A 16357-nucleotide genomic window follows, 5' to 3' on the forward strand; every position below is an offset into this window, starting at 1 on the left:
ATAGGAGTTGAATGGCTTTCAAACATTTGAAACGCAGCGTGAGGATGTTTGATTTGTCATACGCATGCAGCCATATTCCTGCAGCACAGCTAAATAATTCCTTGGTACTTTGATTTGGAAAGGGATTTTTAAAGACATGTCAATGACGCTGAAACTGCCCCGCACAGCCTAGTAAACAGCAGCAAGGGCCAACATGTTGGATGAGTGGTTAGACTGGTTCCTCCAGTGTTGCAGTAAAAATCACTATCACTAGAATCAATGCCTGTTTAAAATGTAGATGTGTCAAATCACTGAAATTAAATGAGTAGGTGCTATATACTGTATTGGTATTATTGAAAGCATTGACGTTGAATAGCTTGGGGGCCACTGGAGCTAGGGTCTGGGTGAGACTGGGCCGCATCAGGTTTTCCAAAAAAAACAAAAAAAAATACATTTAAAAAACAGAAAAATGAATAAACTTTGCTTTGGTTCCGATTTTCTACAAGAGAAGCTCTGATAAAACATTCCACTGTTCTCAAATATCTTACTTTTATTTTTCTACACAAAATAAGATGAAAAATAAACAAATCAAGATTAAAGAAAATCAATCAATCAGTAATAAATAACTAAATATAATAATAAAACGGCAAATAATAAAAACTTAAGAAACCACATATAGTTGGTGGGTAGACAAATTATTTTTTTCAGATTAAAATGAACAAAGCATTATTAGAGCCCTGTAGACATGACAAAACACGACTATAGTCACATTTATACTCTTTTTATTTACAACATATTGCGCAACTGCAGGGTCTTGAGACACATGCTAACTCGCAAACTAGAGAGCTAGCGACCTAAACGGTAGCCTTCAAGTTATTTCCTTTAAACTTAAATAGCCAAAAACTTACCACTTCCACACGGATAGGGAGGATAACTATTAACAGTTATTTAACCTTTAACATGAACATTAATCAAACGTAATAATTTTTTCTGGGTACATGATACCATACAGCATCCATATCAAACTTGTGCGGGCCGCACTAACATTAAACTTTCATATCAAGGCGGGGGCCTCAAACTAGTGTCCTGCGGGCCACATTTGGCTTAAACTAACAGCCTAAACTAAACATGATCTAAGTGACCTTTCAGCTATTTCCATGTGTAGATTGCTTACTGTGTTGATAAACTGTCTCCCTGACCCTGCACCCAGTGTCATCTTTCTTTCCAGGCTCCTGCCAGGATTATGGAGCAGAGCTAACGTTTATGGAGGGCAGAGCCTTTTCCTAGGGCTTTGATCCAGCAAGTTCAATAGTTTATAGTTTTTGCAGAGGTCAACCAACAGGGGCCATGTGGGCAGCAGCATGTGTAAGTGGAAGCACATTGAGCTGCTAATGCTAAGCAGTACCTCAGTGTCAGTGCAGAAGCCGGTATCATCCGGGTTTGACAGCTTTCTGCACTCATGGGATGCATTTAGGCTACATTTATGTCACCATGTATGGATCGTGTACAAAATGCTTTTAAAGACATGCTAGCGGGCAAGTAAAACAGATGTCCTAAAAGTTTCATAAACATGAAACAAATGACTGTGGAATATTTCGGTTTTGAACAGAATGAAGAAGGTGAGTGCAAGTACATTATTATCAACCAACCGTCCCCCCCATCAATGACGACGCCATAGCTGCAAGTCCCAGTTGACAACACACTTGCAGAGGCTCCAACCCAACCAAAGATGAGGTTGTCAATGCCATTAAGCTCATGTCCAGCAACAAAGCACCTGGTGTTGACTCCATCCCAGTTGAAATACCTGTATATACTTCAGGTGGTCTAAAACTGACCTAGAGCCTGTTCAAAATCATTCATTCATTCATTTTCTAACGCTTTTTCCTCACGAGGGGGTACACCCTGGACTGATCGCCAGCCAATCACAGGGCACATATAGACAAACAACCATTCACACTCACATTCATACCTATGGACAATTTGGAGTCGCCAATTAACCTAGCATGTTTTTGGAATGTGGGAGGAAACCGGAGTACCCGGAGAAAACCCACGCATGCACGGGGAGAACATGCAAGAGATGGCCGAGGGTGGAATTGAACCCTAGTCTCCTAGCTGTGAGGTCTGCGCGGTAACCACTCCACCGCTGTGCCGCCCCAGTTCAAAATCATGTGGACCCCAAAAGACACAACCACAGGAAGTCAACGATGCCTTAATCCTTCACCTCTGCAAACGCAAGAGGAACAGGAACGTCTGCAACAACCACCACGGCATCTCTATTCTCCACCGCCAGGAAGATCCTGGTCCGCTTCCTGTCCAACCGCCTCAACGTAAACCTGGAACACTACCTGGTATCTGAGAGCCAGTGTGGATCTTGGACAACCTTCTTCTGCTAAAGAATGAGCGACTGACTTGCGAACAGAACAGTATTTAGACGATTAGTCGTAGCTCTGAAATATAGGAGACACCGCGAGATAGTCAGAAATTAGCTGCATTGCTATGCTGACGTTTTAATAAAAATACACTGGATATTAAGGTTTATATTGATCAATAAATTAACATAATGGTAATTCTTCAAATTTCAATCCGACTTATGGGGCCAAATTGTGTGCTTTCATAACATGTAGCGTAAATTTGTCAGGAACAGGCAACACTCTATTGTGTATACTAGTGTGTGAAGTCATAAGCAATCATAAAAAAAAATACAAAAAACAGAAATTAAAACCACAGAGCAAGAAATGAGTGGAGTATTTAGAGGCTAACATTTTGTCATGCGACATCCCGGGTCTCATATCTGTCATCTTTCTTTCATCACACTCCTCAGTCCTTTGCACAAATTATTCATGCCAGCAGCTAATCGCATTCATACTATTCTGTTTACTTTATTACTCCACTTTTATTATGCTCTTTTCCCCCACATTTGTTTACAAGAATAAAAGCCTACTCTGACAGAATTATCCGTCTGCACAACAAAAATAAATCACAGCGCTTGCACACACATCATTCACATTCAAAGAGCACAGCTAAATTATAGATGACCCCTTTCCCCCCCTCCCAAATATGCATTTCATTAGCATTTCCTTCGCATGTTTTCGCTTGCCTTTGCACATGACCCACTGATGTGCAAAAGTGTGTGTGTGTGTGTGTGTGTATGTTCAGAGAATGGGAGCAGACTTGCAGCGAAGCAGGACACGTCCCCTTTCCCAAGCCTAATTTAGGATTCAATTACAATACTCTTTAAAAAGCGTCGACTTTGCAATTAATTATTTTAAGATTATTCTGACAGTAATGGGCCTCCCACTGACGCCAGCCGGTGCAAGACTGGCTGCTTGCACCCCAGCCGGTCTCCATACACACACACACACACACACACACACACCTCTTCCCACAACCCGTTTATTCTTTTCAACTTTCTACTATCTCCTGAGACAAAATAAAACCTCTTCCTAACCTAGCACACACCCCCCTCTGCCCTTTTTTCTTTTTTCCACCTTCACCGACGACCATGTTCCATTCGGTGTCTTGATGTTTGCTTGTGTTACTTTCTGATCTCCTTTGCAGTCGCCGTGCAATTGATATTGCTTCAGTGCGGCGGGCTGCTTTTTATGAGCCACCGGGGCCTTCTCCCACGTCTTCGCGAGTCCCTGGGAAACGCTGACGGATGAGCCCTGCGACAGTGTGCAAACACGCATCAACACTCGCAATCATGCACAAATGTGCATACACAACCGTCTGTCACCGCCGCTGCCAGACGTAAGCGAAAAAACATGCTGCCCTCCTCCGCCTGCTTCGATTGGAGCCAAGCGAAGCATTTTTTTCATCCTCCTTCCTCGCCGCCCCAACCTACTTCTTTTTTTTTTTTTTTTTTCCTTGCTCATTTCCGAAATGAATGTCATCATCTATCCCATTCCTCCCTCACGTTCCCCCATCACCGCTGGGCAAACCTCAGCCCAAGCTCCAGATTCTGTTTATTTAAATATTTGATATGTAAGCAGTCATAAAATAAATGTCAGAAGAGGGAAAGGGAATGGATACGCGCTGCGTGGAATAAGAGGCCATTATGGGTAATGGTCTTTGATGTATGCTGCTGCTCCCGCGGTGTAATGCCCCTGAACCCGCCCCCGCCCCCACCCCCACCAACATCACCACCGCGACCATATAGACTAACCTGTACGTGAGCTGAGGAAATGCCAAATAAATAGAATGTGTGGCTTGTACAGACACTGTCTATGTGTCACTCCGCTACACACACACACACACACACACACACACTTGTGTTTGACTAGTGATATGGAAAAGAGGCTCTCCGATGCAGAATTTACTTCCAATACATTGCATCTTCCTCAACCCTCTATTTACCGGCAATGGTGATTTCAGAGCCCCTGAAAGCAGCACTTTGCAAGCACTTTAAAAAATACCTCAAAAACATCTGCTTTTACAAATGCTCTCTTTCGCAAACTTCCAATTCTAACCAATGTTAAAGTGACAACACAGATTCGTCTCTTAGTCTATTGAACATCGCTTTATTGCTTTTGTATGGATTTTCTTGTTGGCCACAAGACCAGGTGCTGCCTACCGTTGCTGTCACCATCATTACAAACGAGTATGTGGCTCACGTTTAAGGGTTCCCCGCTAGTGGTACCCGAAGGATTACATGGCTGACAATTTCACCCAAGATCTGATGGAAAACACGAAAAAGGGTAGGGGGAGTGAATACATCAAGCTCAAGAAAGAGAAGAGAGAACAAGAAAAGACAAGCACAGGAGTATCGTCTCTCTCTCTCTCTCTCTCAACAACCTTGAATTTCTCCTTGATGCTGAGCGGCTAAAATACTGCACATCAGCACAAAAAAATATCCAATTAAGAACTAAAGTAAAAAAAAATATGGTCATCAGAGTTGATGTTTAGCATCTGCGGTTATTTTATTCCCAGACCTTTGCCTAACAAACTCCCAGGAGAGAGTGTGACATCACATTAAGGGTCAAAAGTAGGGGTGTCACGAAACGTGACAAATGTTCTCCTTTATTGAAAAACTGACAACAAGACAGCAAGAAGCCAATCGGAATGTGAATCATGCCGTTACTACTATTAATAATGATAACTGTAATAATGACGTGGTAATGTGCAAGGCATTAGTGGAACCACAAATAGAGTGGTTTACACACTCCTTAAACCCTGCAATCCAACCTACCTTGGTGTACTGTCAGCATAAGCATGTGATTTATGTTTTTTTCATCTAACTGTGTTAATATCCAAGTAGAAGATGTCGTCATTCTACATTTGATCAAAGTTACTTAATATTTTTCAGATCAAAACATGTAGGTGGTCCAACTTCACTTCCATTTCAACATTAATAATGGCAGCACCGGGTCTGCTGGGAGCAGGTGCCCAACTACAGTGCACCGTTAAGGCCACAGCATGAGACTCCCACTGCTCTATGGTCACCTGACCTCCAGGGCGTGTGTCCAACATCAAGGCGTACTTTGGTGACCAGCGGTCAACAAAGGTGACGTATCTGCCACGCAGTGCAATGCCAAAGCTCTAAAACCTCCGCAATGCAACCCGACAGAGATAGACAGACTCTTCTGTCTCAACACGCATGGGTGTCCAAAGTGTGGCACAAGAGCCATCTGTGAAAAGTGGCTCATTGCAAATGCAACACCATGAACTATTTACAGTTATCATATTTGGAAATCAACTGTGTGTGTGTTTTTGCATTTGCACGCACATGAACGCTGCACTCCCCCACGCTATTTTACTTCCTAATTGCTGTGGAGCATGTAAACATGGGAAATATGCATGCTGATCTCTTATAAAATGGCACCTTGTGGCCATCTTTACATCTTAAAACTGAACTAAACATGTTCTCTTCTACTGCATCATCACCTCTTTTTGCCTCTCATGGAAACACAATAGACAGTCTTTGGTAACAAATAAGTTAAAACGAACAACGCCATGCTAGTTGGTAGAGCACCATGCTTTATTTTAAGATGTGTAGCGAAGCCTTCTTCTTACAAAGCTATCCTCAGTGAAATAATGGGCCTATAGATGATGAAAGGTGGAGTGTCAGAACCAGTATCTTGCAAGAAGACCATTTTTTTTTTTTTGGTGCATGGTGTCACTTCAAATGTGACCGTTTGAGAACCTCCTCTCAAATGTGGATCAAACAAGTGAAAAAGATGATAGCCTTCTCTCAGGTAGAGCGGTTGTAAACAGACTCTAAGGACACATTACTGTTACAGAATCATTAAAAAGTCATTTCACATAATAGGGGACATTTAACTTGATTTTTATGTAAAATAACAATGCAACGCTTTATGACATTGAGAGGTTGTCGTTTTATCTTACAAGCATGAACAGCTCATAACCATGATATTTATATAGATGTCCTGAGTCTGCTTTAAAGTGTCAAAACATAAGAATATACATAAACAGTGTGGGCTGCAATATGAGATTTACATTTCTTATGGTAAATCTGTCATATAAACAATATCACCATCTTTAATGGTTTGTTTTTATGAAATACTTCACAGTTTTTAACAGTACATACAAGGCTACTATTTTAAGCGCAACAATAATATCTTACCAGGTATCTCCATTGCCTGTCAGAAGAGTCCATCAAACCTTGTATTTCCAGGCTTAAAATGTACCACCCACATTGTTTGCAGGAACACTGAAAACCGACAACAACGTCAACAAGCAGTCACTTCCCATTAATCTGTTTTACGACACCAGCTGCCAACAAGCTTGGATAATGGCCGTAGTATTTTGAGTCGAGGATAGAAATACAGTAAGTGTTTTTTTTTGTTCAAACCCAGTCAGAACGATGCATGCAGGCCAAGGTTTTGTCTACTTCCTTATAAGACTTAAATACAAGCCAGTGATTACATCATATGCTTTGTGCAAACATCAAGTGTTACCTTACTACATCGTTACAAGCAGAGAGGAACATAAAGAAGACACTTGAGGCTCCTAACTACCTTGACATCATTGTAACCCATTTTTAAAGCTATTATTATTAAAAGCAGGTACACATAAAAATACACTTTTCTATATCCCTAAATCTGTTCCACACACACACACACACCCTCTGTGCCCCCTCTGCCCCCTCCAGACTTGGAGTCACGGTGCCCTCCAGCGTGCCTCACCCTCTCCACTGTTAATTACCACTAATCGTCCCCACTCATTTCCCCCCCCTCCCGCCATAATGGAATCATTCATCTTTACTACTTAATGAGTAGACACTGCAGTCACCGGCCAAGGTCAGCCACGACGAGCTTGGAAAAAGACAAAAACAGAGTCACTTGAACACAACAGTAAAGAAAGCAAAAGGAAAGAACAATAACAAACGTGAATATGCAGACTCTGCTTTCTGGAATATGCCCAGATACTAAAAATATGAGCGATGACTACGAGCTGTGGCAGTCTGCGATGTCCAATGCGAACCACAACACACACTGGGAATTTCCAGAGAAACTTAATTAAAAAACACGTTAGACGAGTGCGAACCGTCATTCTCTCAAAACAAAAGGGAAAGTACACTTCCACGCAGGTAAACAAAGCTGTAAATATAAAATATAGATCCATAATACAGCAAAAGCCTCCTCTGGAGCTTATGCATATAATTATTTCAACAATAACTCTTCCTAGCAACAAGCATTTGGATAGACAAGCTAACATATGCATTTCCCACCATTTCCAAGTACAATAAAAGATCTATTTAACATTAAAAGGGCAAATATTAATACTCGGATAGCCGTCCATTCAGTAAAGGTTAGATCATAATTTCTGCAACAATAACTGAAGTGACCTACACAAAAATTCTACAAATTCACACCCCCACCAATCCAAAACCGTCTGCTGGCTTAACGTTCATGTTCACCTCCGATTTCAGATCAACTTTTGCAATAAAAATGACACTTGAAATTACAGTATTTAGCTCCAGAACCCTCGTCTTCTCTCTTTAATTGCAACTGTTCACTCAGGACATAGTCCATGTTTCAGCCCGAATTATGCCTCATGCGTTTATTCAATTTGAAGTATAAAATACACAATGATTGATTGTCAATGAGGCGGCACGGCGGATGAGTGGTTAGCGCGTAGACCTCACAGCTAGGAGGACCAGGGTTCGATTCCACCTCCATCCCGTGCATGCGTGGATTTTCGCCAGGTACTCCGGTTTCCTCCCACGTTCCAAAAACATGCTAGGTTAATTGCCGACTCCAAATTGTCCATAGGTATGAATGTGAATGTTGTTTGTCTATATGTGCCCTGTGATTGGCGGGCGACCAGTCCAGGGTGTACCCCGCCTCTCGCCCGAAGACAGCTGGGATAGGCTCCAGCACCCCCCGCGACCCTCGTGAGGAAAAGCGGTAGAAAATGAATGAATGAGCTCCAGAACCCTCCCCTTCTCTCTTTAATTGCAACTGTTCACTCAGGACATGGTCCATGTTTGAGGCTGAATTATGCCTCATGCATTTATTCAATTTGAAGTATAAAATACATAATGATTGATTGTCAATGGAGAGAATATTAGGAAAAAAAGGTATGGTCACATTAGTGCTCCCCCCGCCCCCACCCGAGTGACCAACAGGCACACATTTTAATACCACAACAAACATACAATACATCATATTTATACTAATATTTGCAGATTTATACTGGTCAGAAATGAGCTTAAATGTAAAACAAACATAACTAAAAAGCACAAATAACCCTTAGGTTGTGCTATTGTTCAAATAAAAATATGGTCAGGTGAAATATGGAGTTCCTCCCTCTAGTATCATGCAGAGCGCTAACAAAAGCAGCCATGTGCTCCTGCGGTGCAGTACTGATCAGCCCTGCACAGCCAGCTTTGTAAATGGGACAGTTGTCTATGGATTATGGTAATGTGGTATTCCACACTCCCCTCTGGCATGCGTCTGACATTACAGTAACCTTTGCATGTTTAGCAAACATGAACTATGGATGTTCATTGAGTAGGGAGACACACACACACACACACACACTTATGTATGCACTTTGAGACACACAAAAGCAGTGTTGCACAGTGGAATACGTAGAGCATACGGTACGCTCAGCCAAATCAGTATCAACATGCTTTGGAGGAATTAACATAATAAAGCAATAAGACATTTACTCTCCAGAATAAAGTTCAGTTGGGATGTCGATATCTAATCCAGTTCATCCGGTTTCAGTTAAAAGGAGTGTCTGGAATGTGGAATACAAGTCTGGCCGTATCAAGGAGCTGGCTAATGCAAGGAAAGGAAATAATGGCTTGGGGTTTAAAAAACTATTTAACAAATAACCTATCTATCTCCCATCTGCAGTGTGTGTTGATGAATTCACATGAGTGCACACTCGACCAAAAATTCTAAAATAGATGATCTGAATGAATTCGCGTGCAGCCAAGATTGGTCATCGGTATCCTGTTGTGAGATGCACTGTTTTCTCACACACCCGACCGACTCATGAAAGTGGCCAAACACACTCGAGACAGAGGGAGCGCTGAAAGACGAGTGTGTGTCTCTGAGTCTATATTTGCCTGATAGAAGGGACAAAAACAAAACAACGGGAAACAACTCAAAGAAGCAGACAAGATATTCAGAAAGCTAAAAAAAAAAAAGTGAAGTCATCGTGATTTCAGGTTATTTTTGTCTCACAGACAGCCTTTCTGGTGCTTATCTTTTTATTCAGCATTCAATCCCATCATGCCAGCACTGATTCAAATCACCACAAACCAGGCTTGTGCAAAAATCTCAATGAATTGAGAATACATCTCAAGTGAGTGATTTTGAATTTAATTTGACCTGAAATTACAAACAGGAAGTAGAATTGCAATTCAACATAAAATTGAAGGAAGTACAAAAATTTCAAATTCAGACTTTTAGTGTATTTCTACACAGAAATATCATTACCATGATCCTTGATTATGTCCACATTATATTTTAATTGGAGCAAAAAGCATCCGCTATAAAATTTTATTTGACATAATATTCAAACTGACCAGGGTTCGAGTTTGCATGTTCTCCCCGTGCATGCGTGGGTTTTCTCCGGGTATTCCGGTTTCCTCCCACATTCCAAAAACATGCTAGGTTAATTGGCGACTCCAAATTGTCCATAGGTATGAATGTGAGTGTGAATGGTTGTTTGTCTATATGTGCCCTGTGATTGGCTGGCGACCAGTCCAGGGTGTACCCCGCCTCTTGCCCGAAGACAGCTAGGATAGGCTCCAGCACCCCCCGCGACCCTTGTGAGGAAAAAGCAGTAGAAAATGAATGAATAATATTAAAACGTTTACATTTGAAAAAATGGTGGACAAAAATACATAATTTTTTTTCAAACTGTAAGGAATATGTGTGTGCAAAATATGTTCAATATTGAAGCCAAAACCTTGGTAAACATGGTCAATTAAATCTCTTGCTTTGCTATAAGGAAGGGCGCCTTTTAAAACCCTGTCTTAACCTCTGCTACTGCCTGTTTTTAATGGCTAAAATGTACTATAAACATTCTTAATTATTAAATATCCCACAAAGAATAGGATTATATTTTCTCTACTCTTAAAGAAAGCCGTGTGGGTTTTTATAGTAATTGTAATTAATGCTTGCAATTTGCGAAAATGACTGATTTTCTTATTTCCTGGTGGGTGCTTAAAGAGGAAGTACTACTAAAGCAGTATTGTCAGGACAATAGTCTACAGATGTGTTGAGTAAGGTGTATAAATATTCAGCGGGAGATGCAGGCTGTCTAAATACCTCTGAACTGACTGCGGGTCCCTTGGGGAAACCAAGCTTGCAACAGAAAGCCCGGATCACATGAAAAGAAATGGGAAAATCTGACAGAACAAAAAAGGCAAGATGGCTGCAAAATTGAAAGCTATAAGTAAAGAGGACCATCTGTTTCTAAAACACTTCCTTTGCAAATACACAAATAAGCCCACGTGGGAGGACAAGAAAGAAATATCACTCCTCCTCTGGGATGGGGGGGAGGGGGGTCCTTCCACTCAGCCTCTCCACATGGCTAATTAGCATATGTGAAGGTCAGGGTGGCAGCGAGTCGGGGGGCACCACCGAAAGCACTGACACACGTGTGCTCCACTAAAGGGAAAGAAGCCAATTAAATTACTGTAGTGTGAAGGAGACCAACACCCCCCCCCACCACCGCCCCCCCGGCTTCTCATTGTTCACAGGTTGGAACCCAATAAGCTCCAGTGAGGGGAGAAGATTTTAACTAAGTTGACATTTGCCAGAGTTCTGTTACTGATTCCCTTGCTCGGTCTAAACTGAGCGTGGAACATTTCTCAGAAGTCAGCAACGCTCCGTGTGACTCACTTCAAATATCGCCTACATTCTTACATCTGCGGCCTTGCTGGAGTCTTTCTCTCCGGCAGCTGAGCCTCCCCTCTGGTCTGTGTATGCAAATTGGAAACTATGGAACATAAGTTCTAGGTAACACGTCTTAAAAGATATGTAAAAACTATTTGGGCATAAACAGTATAGAGTGCTCTCTTTAATATGGGAATCATGACTGGGGATTTAAAAACAAGGATGCAATACTAAGAAGCTGTGACTGTGATTGGGTGATAATGAAGGTTGTTGTGGATAGCGTTGCAGCCAAATGTGATGGAACTGAGTGCACTGGCCTATGTGCTTTTTTTTTTTTTAACTTCTACACTTATTTTACCAGCATAGAGTCTACGCTTTTGGGGTTACTGAATAAAATGTCCATTACGAAAATACAGAAATCCTTACACTTATTGATGCAATACATCACTGGCCAATTTTGGCCAGCAATTCAGAAATGGATGTACCTGGCGAACTATTCTAATGGGATGTCAGCATCCGCACACATTGCTACTTCAACAAACTGCAACATACATGAGGAAATCCAGCAGAGACAAACGTACAGGCAGCTCAGTAGCGTTCGCTAAGGATAGAGGAAAACGTTGTTGTTCGTCTATAAACAGTTCACACATACACACACACACACATCTGTAAATAGTTCAAAGTACACTACAAGCAGTTGATGTTCGCAAAATACAAAGAAAAAGCTTGAACTCATATTTATTTATTATGACTGTGAAAAACGTTGCCTTGTTACGATTATTTTCTAACTTTTCACCTTCTATTTGTAACTTGTAACTGTTTCATTACCGTATTACTTAATACAGAAATACAGAAAGTGAATGTATGTACTGCAATAGATTAAATAAGATATTCTTCCTCCACCTTTGGGAATGGAAGCTAGCTGGACAACCCAGCTAGCTTCCATTCATGCACTGTTAGAAGAGTTTTTCCATCAACTTTCGCTGGAATTTCAGCATGTCAAGTTCGGAAGGGGACTAAGTTTCCGCTATGTTTGAGCGGTCCGCCTGGGAAATAACTCTCCACACAACATTCCTTCTCGTCATGATGACAGCATTTCATTCAAATTCCGTCAATTTCCGCAAGACTTCACGTTTAACAGTATATTCTGTTTTTATTGGCAAGTTCCGCAATTCCTTGTACATACAGGTACGTATCACCTTCAAGCATCTGTTGTCGGTGGCTGAGTTTACATTCAATTAGCACCAAAGTTATGCACCAATATTTACTTTGTTTTTTCCTCTGGTTACTACCATTACAGTTGTTATCGGTGCAATCATAGAACCCAGTTTCAGTACCAAAAGGGAGTGTGATTTATGTTGCTTTTGACTTCTCCACAAACCGCCATTGCCAAAACTCTTCCGTCTTACTCTCCTATGTGAAATAATTTGGCTAAATATTAATTGAAATTGCCACAAATGCAGTAGGAAATTAACTTCCGTGAGTGTGAGGTTGGTGTTTGGTTAGCATTCGCGTCATAATTTACACAAATACTAGTCACATTTTTTGTTTGGTAATGCGAACAATGACATAAAAAGATCGGAGTTGATCAAAAAAGCCAAACTGGGCATCATACGCTGCAGTGTGAATGTAGCCAACGTCACCATAAACGAGCACGAAACGAGTCATACAGTTGTTGCTACGGTACACTTTTTTTTTTTTTATTTGAACGATTAAAAACAGAGAATTCGTATTCTGTGGAAATTGTATACAACCAAGGAATAACTCAGCTTGCCAATTACCTAAGCTAGCCGTGTGTTTTCATCCAGGGAGGATGAAAACCGCTGAGCAGGTCCCTTATCGGAGAGAACAGAGCAAATTAAAAATTCACTCTGGTGTTGCTAATCAGCACGGTGCTGGCTGGCCAACACACAAAACAACATCAACAAATGATTGACGGAGGTGGTGGAGGGTGGGGGGGGGGGTGAGGGGGGTTGTTCAAGGCCGGATGGCTGAGGAAAAAGATGACGAGAGAGGGGCGGGATTGAGGGCGGACTGCTTAGTGCTGACAAAGGTGCATCGGGTCTCAGGATAAAGGAGAAAGACTGGAACACAAACACACACACACACACACACACTATCTTGCTCTGTCCACTGCACAACATGCTGCATGAATTCCATTCCAGTAGCCACAGTCAGGCCCATCACTATGCACAAGGCTCCCTGCGATAGGTGCATAATACAATGTGACATTGATGCATTGCTCCCATTATAAAGTCTTTGTTCGTATCACACTAATAATTCATAAGAGAGAAATGTAAACAGTATGCAGTGAAAAGCAGAGCGAGTAGGGATCATTTCAAGGTAAGCGCTGCATGACCGAGGATGGGAATGTGCTTCCCTTTGATATGTACTGAGAATACAAACTAACAAAGGCAACACATGAAACACAATCGTGGAAATTGGTGGAAACTGTATATATATATATATATATATATATATATATACTTTCATGTTTTTTTTTGTATTTTTAACCAAGTCACACGTCACATGACTTGCTGCTACAATGAAGTGTGTGAGAAACGCCACCGTTTCTAATGTAGTCAGTCCTCATTATTATCCACTAATTACTGTTATTGTTCTCGATGTGTCGTGTGTCTGTTCAGATTAGTGGATAACAGACACATCCTTGTTACACATGTAGGATGACATGGAAAACACTATGTAATTTATGACATAAACTTTAATAAATCATTAGGACTGCACAGCTGTGCTTGTACTACTACCAAAAGTACACACGGCACAGAGAGCAAGGCAACACCCACTATTTGCATCAATTCAAGATTTTAACATAATTGATGAGAATGCAGTAAAAAGTGGATTTTTATCCTGAGATTACCCATAATGTGCGGTACCGTGAGCAAATGAAGTGCTCTTATTCTGTGATGGGCTGCAAACGGCATGACGTAACTTGCCCTGAGCTCACTTGTAAATAAACATGGCGACGATTGTGTTGGACAAAAAAAATAAAAACATAGAGCATCAACACATCGAGTCTTATTAAACCACCTGAAAGCATCACTACAACACACGAAGCCCAGAGCTTGTTCCTACCACCGTGTCGTTTGAAACGTGTAAAAACATTTGCCAGAGGGCTAGAGCCATCTGTGGTTTCATCATAAAAATAATGGCACTGGATGACCAGCCTGTTATTGTTGAAGATATCAGATTTTGTTGGCTCGTAAACCCCTCAGAGCCACGATTGGTACTTTTTTTTATGGTTTATTAATACCAGTCATAATAAACCTCTACAGGTGCAGTTTGTTGAATCCAACTTCTCTTGAGTCATTTTTGTGCACAAATAATAAAAAAATAATAAACATAAAAAGTTATCAGTTATCAGTTTTGGTCTTGAGAAGCAGGAAGTTATTGGTATCGGTTTGAAAAAGACAAAATCATGCATTTCTATTAATAACTGTTAAAAATGCTGCTAACGACCTCACTGTCTTCGCTTTGCCATGCCAGATTTGAAAAGATCTCCAGTTTTGAAAATCGGTACTGTTTATTTTATGTTATTTTAATTTTATCTGGAAATATACCAATATGATAGGATACATTACTTATATACATCCATGGTTCTGGTGGTTAGCATGTAGGCCACACAGTCAGGAGACCTGGGTTCAAATCTCCGCTTGAACATCTGTGTGGAGTTTGCATGTTATATGGGTTTTCTCTGCGTACTCCGGTTTCCTCCCACATTCCAAAAACATGCTAGGTTAATTGGCGACTCCAAATTGTCCATAGGTATGAATGTGAGTGTGAATGGTTGTTTGTCTATATGTGCCCTGTGATTGGCTGGAGACCAGTACCCCGCCTCTCAGCCAAAGACAGCTGGGATAGGCTCCAGCATACCCATGACGGATGGATGGGTTCTGCGATATCATTATTTTAGCTATTTTTATGCTTTAAATTGCTATAAAGGTACAATTTGCTTAAATGAGTATGTTTTAACTAATTTTTTTTTTTAGCCGTGAAATTTAAAGTGTGAAGTGGGTTTAAGGTCCTGCCTTCATTTTGGTGATTGTCCAGACAAGTCATACGGGTGAATGTGTAAGTGTGTGTGTGTGTGTGAGTGTATAGAGGGGTGTACAAGTGTAAATGAGGTGCGGTGGATTGGCTCACTGCTCACTCCTGAAGAGAGGCAGTGAGGGGGGAAATTAAATTTGAAAGAGGGGGAAAGTGTGCCAACAGGTGACAGAGGCGTGCTCCAACCAAACGCACTCTGAAGTGAAGCGCAGTCGAATCACTGGGCCAATTTGGATGCACTATTATGCACAACACACCACTCGCTTTTCTCACACTGCCTGTCAGCGCACAGAAGAACAGTGTTGGCGCTCCAAATATGAATTAAACATACGGCTTTTGTGGTGTGAATGTGCTCCTGAAATGTTGGTCCAGACAGAAAAGGCTAGATTTGTTTAAGGGGGGCCGGCCGGGTGGAATAATATGCATTTACAATCAGAACAACACAACTCAACAAAAACAGACTGACACTGTCTGAGGTTCATTATGTATTAACTGAGCTAACAACTCTGAGTGTAGTCACTTAAATATTATCATTTACTGTCATAGGTTGCCTTAATAAGCCACCCCCTCTCCAGCATCCAATACAACAATGTAGCATATTAATATTTTTTGTCTATGCTGCATTTAACCCTTTTGCCCTCCAGTTGAACAGATGTGACATCAAGTGGGGCGCATAATTTAGTGCATCAAATACATCACAGAAAAAAAAGTCTCACTGGGGGAAAGAAAATATTATGCAGTACACTTCTGCTACAGTACACTAGCACTGGTTCAACACCGTGCTCCCCAAAGAGTGAGAGGTTAAGGGACAGAAGCAGAGAACATTGACAGCTATTGCCCAGAACAGGGGAGGGGAGGGGGGGATACTTATTTAGAAACACACTCACTCCCCTCCCACAACTGTTTCCACTGATGTGCCCCAAAGCAAGGCATCCAACTGCCCGCTGAAGCCAAGAATAGACACTGGCTTGAAGGGGTTGTTGTTTAAAATT

General features: G+C 41.4%; 1 protein-coding gene across 5 annotated transcripts in view; it reads right to left on the reverse strand.

The window, feature by feature from the left end:
• The window catches only part of arid1b (AT-rich interactive domain 1B), a 216746-nt gene that overhangs the window by 163594 nt on the left and 36795 nt on the right, over positions 1 to 16357 (reverse strand). The gene's annotated exons all lie outside the window — the stretch shown is intronic.

Source organism: Doryrhamphus excisus, linkage group LG14 (assembly GCF_037039965.1).
Source record: "Doryrhamphus excisus strain RoL-2023G ecotype Guam linkage group LG14, RoL_Dexc_Guam_v1.1, whole genome shotgun sequence".
Classification (NCBI taxonomy): domain Eukaryota; kingdom Metazoa; phylum Chordata; class Actinopteri; order Syngnathiformes; family Syngnathidae; genus Doryrhamphus; species Doryrhamphus excisus.